The sequence below is a fragment of the Monodon monoceros genome, unplaced genomic scaffold, assembly GCF_005190385.1.
Source record: "Monodon monoceros isolate NGI ecotype Baffin Bay Population unplaced genomic scaffold, NGI_Narwhal_1 Super_Scaffold_14, whole genome shotgun sequence".
In the NCBI taxonomy this organism is placed as follows: Eukaryota; Metazoa; Chordata; class Mammalia; order Artiodactyla; family Monodontidae; genus Monodon; species Monodon monoceros.
The window spans coordinates 33209557-33227044 of record NW_021703770.1 but is presented as its reverse complement, the minus strand read 5'-3'; positions in this window follow the sequence as shown (position 1 = coordinate 33227044).

Sequence of the window (17488 nt, the reverse complement as noted above, 5' to 3'; positions counted from 1 at the left end):
ATCTGGTTTTTAAAACTTCCCAGGTGTGAAAGTTACGGGAGGGTGAATAAAAGCCATTACAGTCAGAGCCCCTCAGAGGTTTTTAGGATTCTGAAGGTTGAGTTTGGCTCCGACTTGCTCTATGCGAGATGATGTCTAGTCTTGAAGAGACGGCTACCTAGGAGGCTGCATTAAGAGCTTCACCCAAGCTGCTTGCTGAGATAAAACTGAAGTCTGTGAAGCATCGCCTGGGATTTTATTCAAAGTCTTTTTTCATCCATCTGCCGAATGAAGATTCGCTTCCCATGCTGCTGGGGACCTACTGAGGGAGGTGAGTGGATGCTCAAAAGCTGAGCAGAGGCTCTGGGCAGGAACAAAAATTGTTCACATATATGAGTATTTACCGTGTGCCAGGCGCTACTCAGGGCACTTTCAACATCAATTCACTTAATTCTCATACCAGTCCTAAGAAAGAGATATTATTGTGCCCATTTTACTGATAAAGAAACTGAGATACAGAGAAATTAAGTATCTCACCCAAGGTTACACAGCTGGTAAATCCCAGGATTTGTAATTCTACTGTTTGGGCTCTGCAGTGAAATGTAAGACAAAAGGACAATGGTGGGGCATAGCCAAAGTGGACACATGAAATGCTCCTGGGATGACCATACTTTTTAGAAAGTTCTTTGTGGTGGCTTCTGGTCTCGGTTTGAGCAGGGATGGCCATGAACCGGTGACAGTGTTTCTTCACTCTTGGTGGGACCCAGTGACTAATGGTCTTGGGGGAATTCAGGATACAATAGGATTAGTCTCAAGCTGAGTCATACAGGTAGAAAACATGTGGGTTCAAGATGAATTGCGATTTACGTGTGGATTACAGGGCAAGATCTAGCATTAAGGGACATAAGGAGGCTTGGGGACAGCATTATCTTTTTCATTTGGGTGTCAAGGGGCATAGCAGGACCTTCCTGAAACTACCCAGTGGCACAGCTTTCAGAGGCGATGCCTGAGCTGACAGATCATGCTTAGGCATTTTAATTCTTGTTCTGTTTACAGCTGATGTTATCTTTATTGGTTAGAGGTAACAAGAATGTTTCTTGCTTTTCTGAACAAAGGTAGCAATTCCATACCAGAAATACTTTGGTTTGGCTTTTTTTTTAAGTTTCTTATTGAAAAAGTGATGTCCACACATAGAAAATTTAGAGAATACAGTTAAGCTGAAAGAAGAAAGTAAAAAGCTTAACCCTAAGTCAAAGTGTAACCACCGTTAGTGTTTTTGTTTATACCTCTTGGCACATACTTGGTACAATTTTAGTTTGCATCTTTCAAGTCTTTTTCACTCCCGGTTTATAAACTCCCTCTCACCCCTAAAATGAGGTCTTCTAACAAGTGCTGTTTCTTGCAAACACCCCTGCAGGCTCTCTGGAGTGATACTAAACAATCGTCTTTTTCTAACACAAGGGGATCAAACCAGGCCCTGCTACAGCACTCAGCATCCGACTTTAACTCATCAAAGGGCAAGGGGCCCTGGCCAGAAGGAAGAAGCTTTGATAGGTAGCAGAGTCTCCACCTGGAAAATTCCTGTATAAGATGATCCAGCTAACACTGGCCATGCCTCTCCAAGTGGCCTGGCCTGGGTCCCTCAAGACTCTGACACCTCTGAATCCCTCCTCTTCACAGCCTGATGAGTAACCATAAAAATGAGCTAAAATGGTATTCATACAAAAACCATAAATCCAAGTAGTATTTGTAAAAAAGGGCTGCTTTAAGAGGTGCTTAGTATCCAGCTCTGCTGGCAGAGCAAGTCCCGGCAAATACATCAGATATTCAAACGGATACAGCACGTGTCAGTCCCTCGTGTTTGCCTAACACTCTACTGTGTTTTGGAGCACTTTGATGAACATTTCCACATTCAACCTTCACAACTATCCAGACAGGCAGGTAGATATAATTTCCATGTTCCTGATGGAAAACATGGAGGCTCAGAGTTTGGGACTTGTCTAAGGTCAGAGCACTAGTAAGTTACAAAATCATAAATTCTCAAAAGTAGGAGAGAATCAGAAAAGCTCATCTAAACCAGGGATAACAAATAGGACTAGAATTGAGTGACTCTGATCCATTAATGACCACCTGGGGCACTGTGTGAACAAGGGTGGGATTAGTGGGAAATTGTAACGGCTGACTTTTTTTTAAGAAGTTTTATTGAGACATAATTGACATACAAGCCATACATTTAAAGTGTATAATTTGATCAGTTTTGACATATGCATACACTCCTGAAACCATCACCACAGTCAAGACAGTAAACATATCCATCACCATCAAAAGCTCCCTTGTACCCCTTTTCCTTCCCTCCCACCTCTCCAGTCCCAAGAAACCTCTGATGTGCTGTCACTATAGATTTGTTCGTTTTTTCACGAGTTCTGTGTGAATGGAATCATGTAGTTTTTTTGGTCTAGGTTCTTTCCTTCAGCACGGTTATTTGGAGATTCATCCAGGTTCTTGTGTGTGTTAATAGTTTGTATTTTCATTGTTGAGTAGTATTCCGTTGTATGTATAGACCACAATTTATCCATTGGATTGCTGATGGGCACATGGGTTGTCTCTAGTTTTTGACTTAAGAGCTTTATATTTTTTAAGTACTTACTTTGGGCCAAACACCCTTCTAAGTGCTCTCTCTCTCTCTCTCTCTCTCTCTCTCTCTCTCTCTCTCTCTCTCTCTCTCTCTCTCTCTCTCTCTCTCTCTCTCTCTCTCTCTCTCTCTCTCTCTCTCTCTCTCATCTCAAATCACTTAGTCATTCACCCAATCACACAATATAAGGCAGGTGCTCTTCTGCTCCTCCTTTGTTGATGAGCAAACTGAAGCACTATGTGATTGAGTAAACTGCCCAAGGTCTTGCAGGTGTTAAAGAGCAGAGCCAGGATTCAAACCCAGACAGCGTGATTCTACAGCCAACATTCTCAACTGTCCTGCTTAACTGTTACCAAAACTTAGCCACCTCTGTCATATGTCGGGGTGGGGATACGGCACTTGTACCTTGTATTTGCAGTGCCCAGCCTTTTGTTTTTTTTTTTTTTGCTGTACGCGGGCCTCTCACTGTTGTGGCCTCTCCTGTTGCGGAGCACAGGCTCCGGACGCGCAGGCTCAGCGGCCATGGCTCACGAGCCCAGCCGCTCAGCGACATGTGGGATCTTCCCGAATCGGGGCACGAACCCGTGTCCCCTGCATCGGCAGGCAGACTCTCAACCACTGCGCCACCAGGGAGGCCCAGTGCCCAGCCTTTTAATAACTGTCATCATTTGTCATCTAAATGGTCCTACCACATGCTTAAGTCCCCTTACAACATCTATTTCAGCTGTTCATTGAATGGAAAATATTTCTAGGTATGAATTTGTTTAGCACTAGAAATTTCCGTTCCAATGATAGAATATCATAACACAGTTGGCCTTATCTTTTTAAAAAAATACTTTTGACTTCTGAAAATCAACAAAAATCAGGAACACATGATTGCCACTGAATAGTATCTTTGTATTTGAAAGTTTAAAAAGAGAAATAACTCTCTTCCCAGCAGTACAACTGGAAATGACCCAAGCCACCCTTTTCTGAGGGTACAGGGCTTTCTTGGAATGCCTTTTCGGAAAAGCTTCGTTGCTGCTTTTGATTCTTTTTGGCTCGCGTTCCTCAGTTGCAAGGATACCATGTGAATTGCAGTGATGCCCCGCAGCTCTGCAGCAGAGCTGGGCTCTCCCTGCCACTTGACCCTCTACTGTTTAAGGAGTCATATAAAGGAGATTTGGTTCCTTCAAGAGAAATGAGAGCCACAGGTCCATGGCTGGTGATGAAGACAGTGTGTTACCAGCCAGACCAGGACACCCTGTAAACAATAACCTGCCTGGGTATGCCCTGCCTGCTGAGCCTGTCTTCCTGTTCAGCTATCGGGCTTTGCTTTTGTTGAAATAAACATGAACTTGAGGACAACCAGCTTTTCTGCATCTCTAGTCGGGGAGTTGAAAGAGCAAGGTTGAGCTGGTGGTTCCAGCAGTGAGCTGGTCCAGCAAGATGGACTGGTATTCAGCCAAGAGAGAGAATGTTTAGTGGAGATCTACCATGTGTCTGCCCTGTGCCCGGGCTGTGGGTACCTGGGGATCGTGCAGATGTTGTTTCAGTGCTCATACAGTCTCACACATTCAGCAAGAAGAAAACACAATAGATTCTAAGCACGATCTGTTCTATGTAGGACAAGCATAGAGCACAGAGCATGCACGGGGTTGGGGAAGGGTGGGAGGGTCATCCCTGAGTCAGGGGCAAAGGCTAAAGCTTCCCTGAACCACGGACAGTTAGCTGAGACCTGAGGTGTGAGTCAGGATTAGTCAGATGAAGAGCCTGTGAAGAGAGTGAGAAAGAGAAGTGTTTAAGGTAGAAAAATGGGCAAGTGTGAGGAAGCCCTTAGTTCAGTTGGAGAGACAGAAATAAGGCCATTGAATTGGAGTGAAAGCAGGAGGTAAGATGGGGCCAGGTGAGGTCCATTGTGCTGATGAGGAAAATGAGGCTCTGGGAAGCCCCTGCTGTGCCTATGCTTTTGTAGCTGGAACTCGCAATCATCACTCATCTTCACACAGCATTTGACCATGTCGTCCCCCTTTATTCCTGTAAGTCCTTAAAAATGTGCCCATTTTAGAGATAAAGAAACTGAGGCTCAGAAAATGTTTTCTCAAGAGGACATAGCCAGAGGCATCCGAGCCAAGACTTGAATGCTGAAGTTCCACCTCCGAAGCTCTCACTGCCTTGGCAGTGACTCTCAAACTTGCATTGAGTGTGAGACAATGCTTAGAAGCTTTAAAAAAAAAAAAAAAAAACAATTCTGACCTCAACCTCAAATTATCTAAATGAGACCTTAGGCAAGTCACTGGTCTTGAACCACTTCAGCTTCCTGATCTGCAACATAAGGTAGCAGATCCTCATTTTCTATAGTGAGAGGTCAATAGATGATGCCTGATCCCGAAAAATATGTGGCATTACAAGCGTGGTATTTGGTGGCATGGAGGTTATCAGCCAGATACAAGGAAAGATTGCCTCTAGGGAGGGTAAGATGGTGGTGAGGTCTAGAGACTGCTGTTTGCCTTCATAAGCCTTATAGAATTAGTTGACTCTCTAACCTATATGCAACTCTAACCTTCTAAAAATTAAAAAAAAATTTAAATTAAACAGGGTGGGGATTGGACTAGATAACCTTTAAGACCCAATCCTTCTCTATCATTCTGTGCTTTGTCAGAATTTCAGATTAAAATTCAAGTGCAAGAGAGGTATTACCTGTTGTGCCAACACTAAGGAACTGGTTAACAGCTAAGAGCAAGGTGGCAAAGAGGAAAGGGGAGGACGTAGGAGAAATATTTACTGAGCCAGACAACTGTGCTGAGCACATTTCTGTCTTCATCTCACTGAGCTGCCATTGCAACCCTGGGAGGTAGGTTGTCATTATTGCCCAAGTTTAAAGATCAGGGGAGTTAAGTAACTTACCCAAAGAGACAGCTAATGACGTTCAGAGCCTGGATTTCTAGATTTGATTGTGAAAGCCTGTGGTTGTTTCTTGTGTTGACCTTTGATTAAAGCCAAGGGTAAGCTGGGATGAAGAGAGACAGTGGCATGGATATATATACACTACCAAATGTAAAATAGATAGCTAGTGGGAAGCAGCCGCATAGCACAGGGAGATCAGCTCGGTGCTTTGTGACCACCTAGAGGGGTGGGATAGGGAGGGTGGGAGGGAGGGAGACGCAAGAGGGAGGAGATTTGGGGATATATGTATACATATAGCTGATTCACTTTGTTATACAGCAGAAACTAACCATTGTAAAGCAATTATACTCCAATAAAGATGTTTTAAAAAAAAAATGAAAGAAACTCTGAAAAAAAATTAAAAATAAAGCCAAGGGCAACACTTAGCTCCCCACCACCTCTCCCAACCCCCTGGTTCTGCAGGGACGACCCACCCCCTTACCCTCACCATGCAGTGTGGCTTCCTGGTGATCTGATTTGATGTGAGGAGAGAACTTAGAATACCTATAAGAATAAAGTGTTAGATCAGAATTCTTTAGAGACAAGTAATAGAAACCCACTGGAGATGTAAACGAAGACTGGAAATTCACTTAAGTGAATTCACTTAAGATACAGGGCTTCTTAAAGAGCCCAAGAGCAGACTATAGTTGGATCTTGGGAAGCAGTGGATCTTGGAACTAGAACGTTCCTGAAACTCTGTCTCTTTTCTTCTTTCTATGTATCTGCTGATCAGTTTCCCCTATTTCCCAAAGTCGCCTGGCAGAATAAAGCTGCTTTATAGCTCTCCCCGTCCCCGACCCTAGTGCTCATTGTTAACCTGGTAACAGTTCCAGCCGTGGAGACAGTGCTTCAGTCCACCAGGCCCTGAGTTGAAATTCCAGGGAAAGAGAATTTGAGTGGTGCATCCCTGGTCCAATCAGTTATACCCAGAGAACGTGACCATAGTGTATGAATATGCCTGCTAGAGTTCATGTGTGTGTGGGGGGGGGTGCGGGGCGGGGTGTAGATCAATTCCATGAGAAAAAGAGAAGGTTGAGTCACTTACCCATACGCTTCACTAAGTCTGACCTACTGGAACGTAACACCCTAGAGTTCACCTTCCCTTTCTATTCCTACTTTGCAGGAGAAAAAAATAAGTCAGTAGTAATGATAAAATAAAACTGAACAAGCAAAAAAAAAAAAAGTTGTGTCTACAACTGCCTTTTGAAGCATGTGTTAGAGTAAATTTTTGTTTGCACATGTCAGAAACCAAACGCAACAAAAAGGACATTTAATGTTCATGTGAAGGGGGAAGTATAGATGTTAGACTGCCTTCAGGCATAGCTGGATCCAGGAGCTCAAATAATATCTTGAGGACTCTGCCTTTCTCTCTTGCCCCCTCTCTGTTCTGCCATCCTCTCCACGTTGGCTTCATACGTAGCTTCCACAAATGCCTGCTTCCATGAAGCTGGGAGAGAGGACCGCAGGCAGCCCTAGCATAAAGTTCACCATTTTGGAACAGTGCTACTCAATGAGAGGAGTGGGGGTGGGGGGCAGCAGCACACCCCTAGAAGTCAACTTGGAAATCTGTGGAGATGGTTGGAGTTGTCACAATGATGGTGGGGAACTACTGCTTGAATTTCATGCTAGACATCCTGCAGAGTACGGGGCACACCTATACAAAGAAGAATTCTCATGTTCTATGCAAATTTCTAACATCCCACTGGACATTCATGTAGGTGGAAAGCCTATTTATAATGAACTGAGTCTAGACTCTGCAAATGACTTTATATATAAAATGGGGTTATCTTTAATTGAGATGTATATAACATAATGATGTAACATTACAACATGATTCAATACCTATATATATTGTGAAATGATCACTACAATAAGTCTAGTTAATTTCTATCACCACACATAGTTACACATTTTTTCCTTGTGATGAGAACTTTTAAGATCTATGCTCTTAGCAACTTTCAAATATACAATATAGTATTAACTATAGTCACCATCGCATTATATTCCCATGACTTTTTTATAACTGAAAGATTGTACCTTTTGACCTCTTTCACCCATTTTGTCCACCCTCCACCCTTGCCTCTGGCAACCACCATCTGTTCTCTGTATATGTGAGCTTAGGTTTTTATTCTTTTTTAGATTTCATAAATAAGTAAAAGCATATGGTAGTTGTCTTTCTCTGACTTATTTCATTGGCATAATGCCCTCGAGGCCCATCCATGTTGCTACATGGCAAGATTTCCTTCTTTTTCTTAAGGCTGAATATTATTCCTGTGTGTGTGTGTGTGTGTGTGTACTCCACATCTTTTTATCCATTCATCCATTGATGGACACGTCCATGTCTTGGCTATGGTAAATAATGCTGCATTGAACATGGGAGTGCATATCTTTTCAAGTTAATGTTTTTGTTTCCTTTGGATAAATACCCAGAAGTGGAACTGCCAGATTCATATGGTAGTTCTATTTTTAATTTTTGAGGAAACAGCATACTATTTTCCATAGTGTCTGAACCAGTTTACATTCCCACCAAAAGTTCACAAGGCTTCCCTTTTCTCCACATCCATCACTAACATTTATTTCTTGTCTTTTTTTTTTTTTTTTTTAGTGGTACGCGGGCCTCTCACTGTTGTGGCCTCTCCCGCTGTGGAGCACAGGCTCCGGACGCGCAGGCCCAGCAGCCATGGCTCACAGGCCCAGCCACTCCGTGGCATGTGGGATCCCCCCAGACCAGGGCACGAACCCACGTCCCCTGCATTGGCAGGCGGACTTTCAACCGCTGCGCCACCAGGGAAGCCCTATTTCTTGTCTTTTTGATAATAACCATCCTAACAGAAGTGAGGCGATCTCTCATTGTGGCTTTGATTTGCATTTCCCTGATGATTAGTGATGTTGAACATGTCTTCATGTGCCTGTTGGCCATCTGTATGTCTTCTTTGGAAAAGAATGTCCTCTGCCCATTTTTTAATCAGATTTTTTTCTTTTTGCTCTTGAGTTGTATGAGTTCTTTATATATTTTGGGATGTGAACCCCTTATCAGATTATATGATTTGCAATTATTATCTCCCATTCAGTAAGTTGCCTTTTCATTTTATTGATGGTTTCCTTTGCTGTGCAGAGGCTTTTTAGTTTGACTTAGTCCCACTTATTTGTCTTTGCTTTTGTTGTCTTTGCTTTTGGCGTCACAACCAAAAATTCATTGCAAAGGCCAATGTCAAGGAGTTTACAGCCTATGTTTTCTTCTAGGAGTTTTATGGTTTCAGGTCTTATGTTTAAGTTTTTAATCCATTTTGAGTTAATTGTGGGTATAGTGTAAATTAGTGGTCCAGTTTCATTCTTTTGCATGTGGCTGTCCAGTTTTCCCAGCACCATGTATTGAAGAGACTGTCCTTTCCCCATTGTATATTCTTCTTTGCCATAAACTAATTGACCACATATGTGTGGGTTTATTTTGGAGCTCTCTATTCTGTTCCATTGATCTGTGTGTCTGTTTTTATGTCAATGCCAAACTGTTTTGATTACTGGAGCATTGTAATATAATTTGAAATCAGAGCACATGATGCCTCCTGCTTTGTTCTTCTTTCTCAGGATTGCTTTGGCTATTCAGGACCTTTTGTGGTTCCATGCAAATTTTAGAATTTTTTCTATTTCTGTGAAAAATGCCTTTGGAATTTTGATAGGGATTATGTTGAAACTGTAGATTGCTTTGGGTAGTATGGACATTTTAACAATATTTATTCTTCTAATCCATTCTTATGGAATATCTTTGCAACTAGTTGTGTCTTCAGTTTCTTTCATCAATATCTGATAGTTTTCAGTATAGAGGTCTTTTACTTCATTAGTTAAATGCATTCCTAGGTATTCTTTTTGATGTTATTTTAAATGGGATTTTTCTTAATTTCTCTTTCTGACTGTGCATCATTAGCGTATAGATGTTGCAACTTTACTGAATTCGTTCATTAGTTCCAACAAGTTTTTGGATGGTATCTTTAAGATTTTATATACATAATATCGTATCATCGGCAAATAATGACAATTTATTTCTTCCTTTCCAGTTTGGATAACGTTTACTTCTTCTTGACTAATTGCTGTAGCTAGGACTTCCAGCTGTTGAGAATGATGTTAGCTATGGGCTTGTCATATATGGCCTTTATTAAACGCACCATATATGTGTGGTACATTTCCTCTCTAGCCTCTTTGTTAAGAGCTTTTATCATAAATGGATGTTGAATTCTGTCAAATCTTTTTCTGCATCTACTGAGATAATTATATGGTTTTTATCCTTTATTTTATCAATGTGGTATCACATTGATTTGTGGGTACTGAACCATTCTTACATCCCTGGAATAAATTCTACTTTATCATGTATGATACTTTTAATGTATTGTTGAATTCAGTTTGCTAATATTTTGTTGAGGATTTTTGCATCTATGTTCATCAGGGATATTGACCTTTTCTTGTGGTGTTCTTGTCTCATTCTGGTATCAGTAATGCTGGCCTCATAAAATGAGTTTGGAAGTGTACATTCTATTTTTTAGAATAGTTGAGAAGGATTGGTATTCTTTAAATGTTTGGTTGAACTTACTAGTTAAGCCACCTGGTCCTGGACTTTTGTTGGGAAGTTTTTGATTACTGACTCAATCTCCTTATTACTATCTGGTCTGTTCAGATTTTCTACTTCTTCATCATTCAATCTTGGTAAGTTTCTAGGAATTTATTCTGGGATGTCCAATTTGTTGGTGTATGATTGTTCATAGTAATCATGATCCTTTATATTTTTGTGGTATCAGTAGAAACATCTCCTCTTTCATTTCTGATTTTGAGTCCCTTTTTTCTTGATGAACATAGCTAATGTTTTGTCAGTTTTATCTTTTCAAAAACCTTAGGTTTTTTTATGTTTACTATTGTCTTTTTAGGCTTTATTTCATTTATTTCCACTCTGATCCTTGTTTTTTCCTTAGTTCTACTACGGGTTTCATTTGTTCTTTTTCTAGTTCCTTAAGATGTAACATTGGGATGTTTTATTTGAGATTTTTCTTGTTTCTCTATGTAGGCATTTATTGTCGTGAACTTCCCACTTAGAACTGCTTTTGCTGCATCCCATAGGTTTTGGTATGTTGTAATTCCATTTTCATTTATCTCAAGGTATTTTTTTATTCTTTGACCGTTGTTTGTTCAGTAGCATGTTGTCTAATCTCCACGTACTATTGAATTTTCCAGTTTTTTTTCTTGTAATTGATTTCTAGTTTCATACCATTGTGGTTGGAAAAGATGCTGACATGATTTCAATCTTCTCAAATTATTGACTTGTCTGTGGCCTAACATATAATCTATCCTGGAGAATGTTCCACATCCACTTGAGAAGAATGTGTATTCTGTTACTTGGATGGAATGTTCTCTAAGTGTTTAAGTTTATCTAGTCTACTGTGTTGTTTATGACCAATGTTTCCTTATTGATTTTCTGTATGGATGATCTATCCATTGATGAAAGTGAAGTATTAAATTTCTCTACTATTATTGTATTACTATCTTTTTCTTTCATCAGGTCTGTTAATACTCTATATTTAGGTTCTCCTATGTTGAGTGCATAAACATTTAAAAATGTTATATCTTTTTATTGGATTGATACCTTTAGCATTATGTAATGCCCTTCTTTGTCTCTTATTACAGCCTTTATCTTAAAGTTTATTTTGTCTAAGTATAGGTACTCCAGCTTTATTTTGGTTTCCATTTGCATGGAATACCTTTTTTCATCCCTTCACTTTTAGCATGTGTGTATCCTTATATCTGAAGTGAAGCTCTAGTAGGAAGCATGTAATGAGTCTTGTTTTTTTTGTATCTATTCAGCCACTCTTTTTTTTGGGGGGGGGCAAACTTTTAATTTTTGAATTTTATTTATTTTTTTTATACAGCAGGTTCTTATTAGTCATCCATTTTATACACATCAGTGTATACATGTCAATCCCAATCTCCCAATTCACCACACCACCACCCCTCACTGCATTCCCGCCTTGGTGTCCATACATTTGTTCTCTACATCTGTGTCTCAATTTCTGCCCTGCAAACCGGCTCATCTGTACCATTTTTCTAGGTTCCACATATATGTGTTAATATACGATATTTGTTTTTCTCTTTCTGACTTACTTCACTCTGTATGACAGTCGCTAGATCCATCCACGTCTCAACAAATGACACAATTTCGTTCCTTTTTATGGCTGAGTGATATTCTATTGCATATATGTACCACATCTTTATCCATTCATCTGTCGATGGGCATTTAGACTGCTTCCATGACCTGGCTATTGTAAATAGTGCTGCAATGAACATTGGGATGTATGTGTCTTTTTTAATTACGGTTTTCTCAGGGTATATGCCCAGTAGTGGGATTGCTGGGTCATATGGTAATTCTATTTTTAGTTTATTAAGGAACCTCCGTACTGTTCTCCATAGTGGCTGTATCAATTTACATTCCCACCAACAGTGCAAGAGGCTTCCCTTTTGTCCACACCCTCTCCAGCATTTGTTGTTTGTAGATTTTCTGATGATGCCCATTCTAACTGGTGTGAGGTGATACCTCATTGTAGTTTTGATTTGCATTTCTCTAATAATTAGTGACGTTGAGCAGCTGTTCATGTGCTTCTGGGCCATCTGTATGTCTTCTTTGGAGAAATGTCTCTTTAGGTCTTCTGCCCATTTTTGGATTGGGTTGTTTGTTTTTTTTATATTGAGCTGCATGAGCTGTTTATATATTTTGGAGATTAATCCTTTGTCCATTGATTTATTTGCAAGTATTTTCTCCCATTCTGAGGGTTGTCTTTTTGTCTTGTTTATGGTTTCCTTTGCTGTGCAAAAGCTTTTAAGTTTCATTAGGCCCCATTTGTTTATTTTTGTTTTTATTTCCATTACTCTTTGATCCACTGAGGTGGATCAAAAAATAACTTGCTGTGATTTATGTCAAAGAGTGTTCTTCCTATGTTTTCCTCTAAGAGTTTTATAGTGTCCGGTGTTACATTTAGGTCTCTAATTCATTTTGAGTTTATTTTTGTGTATGGTGTTAGGGAGTGTTCTAATTTCACTCTTTTACATGTAGCTGCCCAGTTCTCCCAGCACCACTTATTGAAGAGACTGTCTTTTCTCCATTGTATATCCTTGCCTCCTTTGTCATAGATTAGTTGACCATAGGTGCGTGGGTTTATCTCTGGGCTTTCTATCTTGTTCCATTGATGTATGTTTCTGTTTTTGTGCCAGTACCATATTGTCTTGATTACTGTAGTTTTGTAGTGTAGTCTGAAGTCAGGGAGTCTGATTCCTCCAGCTCCATTTTTTTCCCTCAAGACTGCTTTGGCTATTTGGAGTCTTTTGTGTCTCCATACAAATTTTAAGGATTTTTTTGTGCTAATTCTGTAAAAAAAAAAAAAAAAAAAAAAAGCCATTGGTAATTTGATAGGGATTGCATTGAATTTGTAGATTGCTTTGGGTAGTATAGTCATTTTCACAATATTGATTCTTCCAATCCAAGAACATTGTATATCTCTCCATCTGTTGGTATCATCTTTAATTTCTTTCATCAGTGTCTTATAGTTTCCTGCATACAGGTCTTTTGTCTCCCTAGGTAGGTTTATTCCTAGGTATTTTATTCTTTTTGTTGCAATGGTAAATGGGAGAGTTTCCTTAATTTCTCTTTCAGATTTTTCATCATTAGTGTATAGGAATGCCAGAGATTTCTGTGCATTAATTTTGTATCCTGCAACTTTATGAAATTCATTGATTAGATCTAGTAGTTTTCTGGTGGGATCTTTAGGATTTTCTATGTATAGTATCATGGCATCTGCAAACAGTGACAGCTTTACTTCTTCTTTTCCTATTTGTATTCCATTTATTTCTTTTTCTTTTCTGATTGCGTGGTTAGGACTTCCAAAACTATGTTGAATAATAGTGGTAAGAGTGGACATCCTTGGCTTGTTCCTGATCTTAGAGGAAATGCTTTATTTTTCACCATTGAGAATGATGTTTGCTGTGGGTTTGTCATATGTGGTCTTTTTTATGTTGAGGTAGGTTCCCTCTATGCCCACTTTCTGAAGGGTTTTTATCATAAATGGGTGAATTTTGTCTAAAGCTTTTTCTGCATCTATTGAGATGACCATATGGTTTTTATTCTTCAATTTGTTAATATGGTGTTTCACATTGATTGATTTGCGTATACTGAAGATTCCTTGCATCCCTGGGGTAAATCCCACTTGATCATGGTGTATGATCCTTTGAATGTGTTGTTGGATTCTGTTTGCTAGTATTTTGTTGAGGATTGTTGCATCTATATTCATCAGTGATACTGGTCTGTAATTTTCATTTTTGGAGTATCTTTGTCCGGTTTTGGTATCAGGGTGATGGTAGCCTCATAGAATGAGTTTGGGAGTGTTCCTTCCTCTGCAATTTTTTGGAAGAGTTTGAGAAGGATGGGTGTTAGCTCTTCTCTAAATGTTTGATAGAATTCACCTGTGAAGCCATCGGGTCCTGGGCTTTTGTCTGTTGGAAGATTTTTAATCACAGTTTCAATTTCATTACTTTGATTGGTCTGTTCATATTTTCTATTTCTTCCTGGTTCAGTCTTGGAAGGTTATAACTTTCTAAGAATCTGTCCATTTCTTCCAGGTTGTCCATTTTATTGGCATAGAGTTGCTTGTAGTAGTCTCTTAGGATGCTTTGGATTTCTGCAGTGTCTGTTGTAACTTCTCCTTTTTCATTTCTAATTTTATTGATTTGAGTCCTCTTCCTCTTTTTCTTGATGAGTCTGGCTAATGGTTTATCAATTTTGTTTAGCTTCTCAAAGAACCAGCTTTTAGTTTTATTGATCATTGCTATTGTTTTCTTTGTTTCTATGTCATTTATTTCTGCTCTGATCTTTATGATTTCTTTCCTTCTGCTAACTTTGGGTTTTGTTTGTTCTTCTTTCTCTACTTTAGGCATAACATTAGATTGTTTATTTGAGATTTTTCTTGTTTCTTGAGGTAGGCTTGTATAGCTATAAACTTCCCTCTTAGAACTGCTTTTGCTGCATGCCACAGATTTTGGATCATCGTGTTTTCATTGCATTTGTCTCTAGGTATTTTTTGATTTCCTCTTTGATTTCTTCAGTGATCTCCTGGTTATTTAGTAACGTATTGTTTAGCCTCCATGTGTTTGTGTTTTTTACATTTTTTTCCCTGTAATTGATTTCTAATCTCATAGCATTGTGGTCAGAAAAGATGCTTGATATGATTTCAGTTTTCTTAAATTTACTGAGGCTTGATTTGTGACCCAAGATGTGATCTATCCTGGAGAATGTTCTGTGCGTGCTTGAGAAGGAAGTGTAATCTGCAGTTTTTGGATAGAATGTCCTATAAATATCAATTAAATCTTTCTGGTCTATTGTGTCATTTAATTGTGTTTCCTTATTAATTTTCTGTTTGGATGATCTGTCCATTGGTGTAAGGAGGTGTTGAAGTCCCCCACTATTAATGTGTTACTGTCAATTTCCTCTTTTATAGCTGTTAGCAGTTGCCTTATGTATTGAGGTGCTCCTATGTTGGGTGCATATATATTTATAATTGTTATATTTTCTTCCTGGATTGATCATTACATAGTGTCCTTCCTTGTCTCTTGTAACATTCTTTATTTTAAAGTCTATTTTATCTGATATGAGTATTGGTACTCCAGATTTCTTTTGATTTCCATTTGCATAGAATATCTTTTTCCATCCCCTCACTTTCAGTCTGTATGTGTCCCTAGGTCTGAAGTGAGTCTCTTGTAGACAGCATATATATGGGTCTTCTTTTTGTATCCACTCAGCGAGCCTGTGGAGCAGGCCTGGTTGGAGCATTTAGTCCATTCACATTTAAGGTAATTATTGATATGTATGTTCTTATTACCATTTTCTTAATTGTTTTGGGTTTGTTTTTGTGAGTCCTTTTCTTCTCTTGTGTTTCCCACTTAGAGAAGTTCCTTTAGCATTTGTTGTAGAGCTGGTTTGGTGGTGCTGAATTCTCTTAGCTTTTGCTTGTCTGTAAAGCTTTTGATTTGTCCATTGAACCTGAATGAGATCCTTGCTGGGTAGAGTAATCTTGGTTTTAGGTTCTTCCCTTTCATCACTTTTAAGTATGTCATGCCACTCCCTTCTGGCTTGTAGAGTTTCTGCTGAGAAATCAGCTGTTAACCTTATGGGAGTTCCCTTGTGTGTTATTTGTTGATTTCCCTTGCTGCTTTCAATAATTTTTCTTTGTCTCTAAATTTGCCAATTTGATTACTATTTGTCTAAGCATGTTTCTCCTTGGGTTTGTCCTGTATGGGACTCTCTGTGCTTCCTGGAGTTGGGTGGCTATTTTCTTTCCCATGTTATGGAAGTTTTTGACTGTCATCTCCTCAAATATTTTCTTGGGTCCTTTCTCTTTCTCTTCTCCTTCTGGGACCCCTATAATGCAAACGTTGTTGCATTTAATGTTGTCCCAGTGGTCTCTTAGGCTGTCTTCATTTCTTTTCATTCTTTATTCTGTTCCGCAGCAGTGAATTCCACCATTCTGTCTTCCAGGTCACTTATCCGTTCTTCTGCCTCAGTTATTCTGCTATTGATTCCTTCTAGTGTAGTTTTCATTTCAGTTATTGTATTGTTCATCTCCGTTTGTTTGTTCTTTAATTCTTTTAGGTCTTTGTTAAACATTTCTTGCATCTTCTCAGTCTTTGCCTCCATTCTTTTTCCAAGGTCCTGGATCATCTTCACTATCATTATTCTGAATTCTTTTTCTGGAACGTTGCCTATCTCCACTTCATTTAGTTGTTTTTCTGGGGTTTTATCTTGTTCCTTTATCTGGTACATAGCCTTCTGACTTTTCATTTTGTCTGCCTTTCTGGGAATGTGTTTTTTGTTCCACAGGCTGCAGGATTGTAATCCTTCTTGCTTCTGCTGTCTTCTTGCTTCTGTAGTTCTTCTTGCTTCTGTTCTTCTTGCTTCTGCTCCAGCCACTCTGTTGTTTGATTGGAGAATCTAAGTCATTTATATTTTATTATTGATAGGCATGTACTTATTGCCTTTTTGTTAATTGTTTTATGGCTGTTTTGTTGTTCCTCTGTCCCTTTCTTCTTCTCTTGCTTTCTTCTTTTGTGATTTGATGATTTTCTATAGTGGTATGCTAGATTCCCCTCTCTTTCTCTTTTGTGTATTTACTATAAGTTTTTGCTTTGTGTTTACCATGATGCTTATATAAAACAACTTATATTTATAACAATCTATTTTAAGTTGATAACTTAAGTTTGAACACATTCTAAAGCTCTACATTTTTACTCCCCACCCCTACATTTTGCTTTTAATTTCACATTTTACATCTTTTTTTCTTGTGTATCCCTTAAATTATTATAATTAGTTTTACTACTTTTGTCTTTTAACCTTCACACTTGCTTTATAAGTGATTAACCCACCACCTTTACAACATTAGATTATGTTGAATTTTACTAATATTTACCTTCACCAGTGAGATTTTTAATTTCACATGTCTTGTTACTAATTAGCACCCTTTTGTTTTAGCTTAAAGGAGTCCCTTTAACTTCTAAGGCCAGTCTACTGGTGATGAACTCCTTTAGCTTTTGCTTTTCTGGAGAACTTTATCTCTTCAATTCTGAATGACAACTTTGCCTGGTAGAGTATTCTTGGTTGGCTTTTTGTTTTTTTCAGCACTTGAATGAATATATTTTTCTACTCCCTTCTGGTATGTGAAGTTGCTGCTAAAAAAAAAAATCTGCTGATGGTCTTATGAGGGTTTCCTTGTATTATACTTAAGTTGTTTTCTCTTGCTTTTAAGATTCTCTCCTTGTCTTTAACTTTTGACATGTTAATTGTAATGTATCTTCATGTAGGTCTCTTTGAGTTCCCGTTATTTAGAATTTTCTGGGATTCCTGAATCTGGATATCTGTTTTCTTCCCCAGTGTGG